Source organism: Colobus angolensis, unplaced genomic scaffold, assembly GCF_000951035.1.
Source record: "Colobus angolensis palliatus isolate OR3802 unplaced genomic scaffold, Cang.pa_1.0 Scaffold134, whole genome shotgun sequence".
Lineage (NCBI taxonomy): Eukaryota > Metazoa > Chordata > Mammalia > Primates > Cercopithecidae > Colobus > Colobus angolensis.
In genome coordinates, this window is record NW_012114422.1 from 201620 (window position 1) to 209570 (window position 7951).

Consider the following 7951-nt stretch of genomic DNA (forward strand, 5'->3'; position numbering starts at 1 on the left):
AATAAAAGTGTCTCTCTGCTGTGATTTCGGTGTCGAGTGGTCCCTCGCGGCGACCCCTGCCCAGAGCGGGACTCTTTCGGGGGTTCCAACAGAAGGATCCAGAAAACATACTTGTCTCTTTTTAAAATTTATTTTTAATTTTAAAAAATTTTCATGGAGACAGCAGCTCCCTATGTTGCCCAGATGGTCTCAAATTCCTGGGCTCAAGTGATCCTCCCATGTTGGCCTCCCAAAGTGCTAGGATTACACTCATGAGCCATTGTACCCCAGAGATGACATATTTTTCTCTTTTTTTTGAGACAGAGTCTCGCTCTGTGGCCCAGGCTGGAGTGCAGTGGCACGATCTCAGCTCACTGCAAGCTCTGCCTCCCAGGTTCACACCATTCTCCTGCCTCAGCCTCCCGAGTAGCTGGGACTACAGGCACCTGCCACCATGCCCGGCTAATTTTTTGTATTTTTAGTAGAGACAGGGTTTCACTGTGTTAGACAGGATGGTCTCAATCTCCTGACCTCATGATCCGCCCTTCTCGGCCTCCCAAAGTACGAGGATTACAGGCACAGATGACATATTTTTCACTGCAATTGTGAGAAATAAAATTGTGATGGGAGCCCCAGCATCCTTGAAGAACTCTGTGATTACTTTTTTGTACGCCAGACCTTCCAGTGGGAACTGTGGTCACTGAACTGGGAAACCTAAATGCAATGGGAATAACTGAATCCTGGGGTGGCAGGGACCAAGTGGCAGCACTCAACCACCAAAGCAAGGTGAGTGTAATTACCATAATGAACAGCAGAGTCAAAGTAGCAATCAGAGTAGTATGACTTGCACAAACCTATTGTGTTGGCTAGTTGATACGATATTGCTAGAAGTGAAAAAAAGAAACCTACTACATTCTTAGTTGATCTATATAAGCAGAAAAGTGCTAGGTCAAGAGAATAAGGTCTATCCTGAATCATGAAGACTAACAGGCCCTCAATCACTCCCCAGACTTGAGCCAGTTTACAGACCCAGAATCCTTTGAATGCAGATGATGATGGATCCCCTTGAGAGGACTCCAGTACACTACCAAAATTTTACACCATTAATCTTTCTCCCAGCCTTCCCCAAAGGGGCCTTTTACTGGGTAACTATTCATTAGGTAAAAGAAAACAATCAGATCATTCAGGGACTACTGGATATCGGCTCTGATCTGACACTAATTGCAAGAGACCCAAAATGTTACCATAGTCCAGAGTCAAAGTAGAGGTATGTAGAGGTCAGGCGATTAGTGGAGTTTTAGCTCAAGTCTGTCTTACTGTGGGTCCAGTGGGTCCCCAAGCCCATTCTGTGGTTAGCATAAGGTCAGCATGAAAATAAAGTTTCTTCTGAATATGGTGAAAGATATCAACCCTTGTCTTTGATACATGGAGCCACCATACTAGTGTGGAACTACTTAATTTGGGCTACTTACACACTTAAATTCTTGTGTATTTAGGCTACTATTTGGGGAGTCTCTTATGTGTAGTTGAATGTAACTACTTAATCATATACCAATTAATCAATGATGATGCTCTAAAGGTCAAAAGCCATCACAAACTCTAACCACATTTAAAATCCATGGAGTTTAGTCCTCACATCCAGATCCACTGAATCTTATAATTCCTAGTATTGTCTGCACACACTAACTGCCTTAAATCTTGCAAATCGATTCTGTCCAAAGCTACTTTCTACCCAAGTCATAAGACCAACTATTAACTCCAAAATCCTAGCCTTAAGTCTCTCTTATTTCCTTTTACAAGCTATTCTGCTTGCCTCTCTGGATTTCTGTAAAAGAATAATGGATTTAACTGTTCCTAAATTTCAGATAAAGTGCTTCCTAGAATTACAAAGGATGTGAAGATAAAAGCAATGATGGATTCCATATAGTTCCATGCAAAATAATTACAATATCCCTTTTCATTATGTTAATACTTGCAAAAAAAACTTCATTTACTGTAAAGAAAATAAGACCACATGAAAAAATAGAAGCTAAATATAAATCTAGTTTTCCGGTAAACAGTGATACTGGACTCTGGGTAATATTACTTTTTTTCTTTTGCTTCTACATCCCAGAGCAGTACATACCTTTCTGGAATTATTAATCTTCTGAACCTATATTCCCTTCTTTTGCTTTTCTAGTCCTTTTAACAACCTTGCAATGAATTCCTCTATTAAAGTTCCTCTATTTGAAATTACTACATTGATTTGTTTTTCTGACTGGACTCAGAGCCCTTAAGATACAGAAAATTGTTTGATTGATAGCTGTACTTCATTTACCTTTAGAAACTTTCATTTTACCATTCGAGAAACAGCTTAATTTAAATCACATTTCCAGTTTTTTTGTTTGTTTGTTTGTTTGTTTTAAGACAGAGTCTCGCTCTGTCACCAGGCTGGAGTGCAGTGGCACAATCTCTGGTCACTGCAACCTCCACCTCTTGGGTTCAAGCGATTCTCCTATCTCTGCCTCCTGAATAGCTGGGACTACAGGTGCATGCCACCACGCCCAGCTAATTTTTGTATTTCAGTAGAGATGGGGTTTCACCATGTTGGCCAGGATGGTCTCGATCTTTTAAACTCATGATCTGCCCCTGCCTCGGCCTCCCAAAGTGCTGGGATTACAGGCGTGAGCCAGCACATCTGGCCTACATTTCCAGTTTAACTACAAATCCTGCCTTTAAAATTTCTAACCACCTACTGGCTTCCACGAAATAGGCCTGATCCTTCTCTTCACATAAGATGAAATGCTGCTGGTGTGAAGCTTAATCCCTTTTGCAACTGCAATCTCTGTCATCTTATTTCATTTTTTTTGAGACAGGATCTCATTCTGTCACCCAGGCTGGAGTACAGTGGTGCAATCACAGCTCACTGTAACCTCAAACTACTGGGCTCAGGAAATCCTCCCAAGTAGGCTAGGACTACACGTATGTACGACCACACCCTGGCTTATTTTTGGTAGAGACAGAGTATCACTATTTTGCATAGGTTGGTCTTGAATTCCTGGCCTCAAGCGATCCTCCTGCTTCGGCCTCCCAAAGTACTGGGATTATAGATGGGAGCCACCACGCCTAGCTCCTCTGTTGTTTCTTTTCGTCTTTTTTTTTTTCCTTTTTGTGGAGAACGGGGTCTCGCTGTATTACCCAGGCAGGTCTCGAACTCCGGGGCTCAAGCTATCCTCCCGCCTCTGCCTCCCTGAGAGCTGGGATTACAGGCGTGAGCCACCGCGCCCGGCTGTTGTTTCTTTTCTACAAGTCATGGCAAATGATTTGCTGGGCACAGTTTAGGAGATCTAGTCATCTATTTAATAAGGTGAAATTTGTAGATGGTCTAGACCCCTGGTCCCCAACCTTTATGGTACCAGAGACCAGTTTCACGGAAGACAATTTTCCCATGGGCTGAGATGGGAGGATGATTTTAGGATGATTCAGGTGCATTACATTTATTGTGCATTTTATTTCTATTATTATTACATTGCAATATGTAATAATTATACAACTCATCATAATGTAGAACCAGTGGGAGCCCTGAGTTGCTTTTCCTGCAACTAGACAGTCCCATCTGGGGGTGATGGGAAAAGGTGACAGATCATCACGCATTAGATTCTCATAAGGACCACACAACCTAAGTCCCTCTCACACACAGTTCACAATAGGGTTCATGCTCCTATGAGAATCTAAGGCTGCCGCTGACCTGACAGGAGATGGAGCTCAAGCAGTAACACAAGTAATGGGGAGCAGCTGTAAATACTGATGAAGTTTTGCTCGCTTGCTCACTCACTCACTCACTCACTCATTCACTCACTCACTCACTGCTCACCTCCTGCTGTGCAGCCCAGTTCCTAACCAGAATCAGTCTTTGGCCTGGGGTTTGGGGAGCCCTGCTGTAGAATAATTTCTATCTTCTTCCAGATGCCACCTCTTTGTTGAAGTAGTGGCATTACCAGTAGATAAGACACAAAAGCAGAACAGGCCTCTTGGACCTGCCTGCATCCATAAACAGAAGAAACCTAAGATTACTCAGATCTCTGTTCTAACTTCTTCGGCTATAACTAGACAGATGTTAGCTGGCCCAAGTCTGCTAGAAGAGTATTATGAGGGAGATAAAGTACAAAGTTCCACTTTAGTACTCAGGTTGTACCCAGGTATTCCCACGTAGAGTTTTCTTCCCCTCATCTGGTTTTATACCCAATAAAATTGAAAGTTTCATTCTCTTCTGTTCTCCATTATCTATTTTTCAATTGGTTGAAGTAGAAGAGTAAGTGATTACAAACCCTCACACTCCAACACCATGAAAACACTTTGTTGGTTTGTTTTAGTTACATAAGTCATATAAATAACTTCCCCACACCAAAAATGCCCCTTCAAATTTAAAAAGGTGAACAAAATTCTTAGTTAACCACAGCATCTCAGTGTTGAGTGGAACACCAGAGACCAAATTCAGTCTCTATATTACAGATGAGCAAACACACAGAAACAGAATAAAAGCTATAACATTTATTATAATAATATAACTACAGATAGTTTGAGTGAAAATAAAAGTACTATTTTCCAGCTGTTTATATCTTTTTGTACATTCAGTTCTTTTCATAATGTTATTATGTCTACCATATTATTTTAGGCCAATTTCATTGAACATTATTTCAAGGAACTCTTTGTGTGTTACAAGAAAGGTACAAGAGAAGTAGATACAACGGAAGGCTGAAGAAATCACTAAAGACTTGATAGAAAAGATAAAGCCTAATCCTTAAGGACTGAGTAAGTAAGAAGTAGAAATAAGACAGGGGAATTCCAAGACAGGGGAATAACATGAGCAAAGGCATGGAGGCAGAACCTAAAGAGACAGATATGATATAAAATAGAGTATGGTGTAAAGAAAGATTTGTCCCCAACACTATGTAGAACAGAACTTTTTGAGTGATATTTTCTTTTTTTTTTTAGATGGAGTCTTGCCTTGTCACCCAGGCTGGAGTGTAGTGGCACTATCTCAGCTCACTGCAAGCTCCGCCTCCCAGGTTCACGCCATTCTCCTGCCTCAGCCTCCCGAGTAGCTGGGACTACAGGCGCTCGCCACTATGCCCAGCTCATGTTTTGTATTTTTACCAGAGATGAGGTTTCACCATGTTATAGCCAGGATGGTTTCGATCTCCCGGCCTTGTGATCCACCCGCCTCGGCCTCCCAAAGTGCTGGGATTACAGGCGTGAGCCACTGCACCCGGCCAAGTGATATTTTCATAAACGCTTTCTGGGAAGAAATTAACATACCTGGTAAAAAGCATAATCCATTTCGGATAAATTTTAACAAGCTCACGCAAACTCTTCTGGGAACTTATCTACGTACTCAGCTGACAGTTGCAAAGTCTAAAGATCTTTAACAAGTTATTCTTTTCTTGTTTATCTAACCATTCTTGTTTTCCTATAAATGTCTCCACCAAGAAAGGAATCTTTGAATTGGCCTGGTTCATTGTAATCCCTGGCAGCAAGTCTGAAATAAAATTTCACATGTTCTCATAACTAAGTTTCTAAAATGCTTTTTTTAAGCAATGAAAAGATGAGTATAAACATATTCATCAAATTCTAAAAGAGGAGTATTGGGACCACAATTCTTTAGTATGAGGGAATGTAACCAGAATAAAACAATAATATACTTAACAGGTCCGGCTTTCTCTTGCAACGTCCAAAAAATATTCTATACTCTTCTATTTGGCTCCAGATTCTTTTATTATGTTCATCAGGATAATGGGTAGAAAAAGGTACAGATCAGGACAATGGCAAGAAAGGCTAGGAACTTTTACATTTTAAAAAAATGAGAGAAAGAGAGAGAATTCTTTAGCCAGGTGCGGTGGTGTGCTCACATAGTCCTAGCTACTAGGGAGGCTGACGTGGCAGGATTGTCTGAGGCCGGGAGTTTGAGGCTACAGTAAGCTACGATTGTGCCACTGCACTCCAGCCTCAATATCAGAGCAAGACTCAGCCTCTACAAATCAAATTAAATTAAATTAAAAAGAAAGAGAGGGACAGAGAGAGAATTCTAGTAAAAGAAAAACAATAGATCCAGAAAACCCGAGGAGGAGAAAAAGAGCTAAGAACCAAGTGGTCTTGCTTTAGGATGTGTTTTGTTTAATAATAAATCAGACAATATTCTGATGTACAGCAGCACTGTGGAAAATACAGAGAAGGGCAGATATGGGAAAAGAACAATTTAAGATGTTTTGCTGAGCATTAAGAATGTATTCTTAGGCTAGGCATGGTGGCTAATGCCTGTAATCCCAGCACTTTGGGAAGCTGAGGTGGGTGGATCACTTGAGGTCAAGAATTCAAGACCAGCCTGGCCAACATGGCGAAACCCTGTCTCTACTAAAAACACAAAAAGAAAAACTAGCCAGGCATGTTAGTGCAAGCTTGTAATTCCAACTACTCAGGAGGCTGTGCCAAGGGAATGGTTTGAACCCAGGAGGCAGAAGTTGCAGCGAGCTGAGATCATACCATTGCACTCCAGCCTGGGTGACTGAGCAAAACTCTGTCTCAAAAATAAAAAATAAATAAAAATAAAACAAACATAAATAAATAAATAAGAAACGTATTCTTTGTTTTGTTTTGTTTTGTTTTTGAGATGGAGTCTCACTCTGTCATCCAGGCCGGAGAGCAGTGGCACGATCTCGGCTCACTGAAACATCTGCCTGTTGGGTTCAGGCAATTCTCCTGCCTTAGCCTCCCGAGCAGCTGGGACCACAGGCGTGTGCCACCATGCCTGGCTACTTTTTTGTATTTTTAGTAGAGACGGGGTTTCACAAGGCTGGTCAGGCTGATCTCGAACTCCTGATCTTGTGATCCACCCACCTCGGCCTCCCAAAGTGCTGGGATTACAGGCATGAGCCACCACACTCGGCCCAATAAATGTATTCTTAATAATAATAGCAGGCTCCCAGCTGGGTCAGCCCACTCCTCTCTTGGAGTATATGCTTACTTCCTTAATAAAACTTTTGCTTACCTAAGTAGTTACATAGTACAAAAGGCAAAGACAAGCACATCTTAAATACATATTTAATGTCAAGAAAGGAAAAATAATTGCCCTATCACATTAAAATGGAGGAGCAGAGAACTGAAATAGAAACAGACATGAAGAGCCAATAGTTTATTATGTTTCATATACTAACTCACAGAGACCTCTAGAAAATATGTGTTAAGTCTTAGACAACAATAATATACTCTCTACTAAGGCCAGCAGTGCGTGCCTATAATGCTGGAAGGTGAGACTGAGGCAGGAGGATCACTTGAGTTTGAGAACAGCATGGACAACATAGCAAGACCCTGTCTCTAAACAGAAAACCCAAGAAAAATATATTCTCCCCACATAGTTTTAGGATAGACAACAGGGATTAAATTTTGTAAATATTAAATCCTTTGCGTATCTCTCTCAGTATCTTTCTTGCTATCTTTTAAAATAGTGAACAAAATTAAATTTAACTTTAAAATATAAACAATTTTACTAATTATCACTCAAATACTTACGATGGGCGATCCTCAAGAATCAGGGCAGTGGTAGAAAGTGGCTCAAATTCAAAATTCTTGCGTCTTGAAGACTGAGGTGGTGGTTTACAAGTCCTCCCCGTTCGTGCTTCATATTCCTAGAGTAAATTAAAACATACCTTATGCAGAAACTGCTCCAACATAGTTTGTATTATTAAATCTGTATCATTAAGAGTATTATGCTATAATAAGAGATACAAACAATTCAAAAAATAATTTGGTAAAAATATCAAGCAGACAAAAAATAAAAAAAATTTTTTGGGAGGTGGAGGGGAGTTGGGAGCTCATGCCTATAATTCCAACACTTGGGAGGCCAAGGTGGCAGGATTACTTGAGCTCACGAGTTCAAGACCAGCCTGGGCAAGGGACAACACCTCACCTCTACTAAAAACAAAACATAATGATAGTT

General features: G+C 40.9%; 1 protein-coding gene across 1 annotated transcript in view; it reads right to left on the minus strand.

Moving 5' to 3' along the window:
* TBC1D12 (TBC1 domain family, member 12) overlaps positions 1-7951 on the minus strand; it is a 161103-nt gene that overhangs the window by 69858 nt on the left and 83294 nt on the right. Inside the window, exon 3 of the mRNA XM_011934308.1 lies at positions 7525-7640. The gene's annotated coding sequence lies outside the window, so the exon portion shown is untranslated. The remainder of the gene's footprint in view (positions 1-7524; positions 7641-7951) is intronic.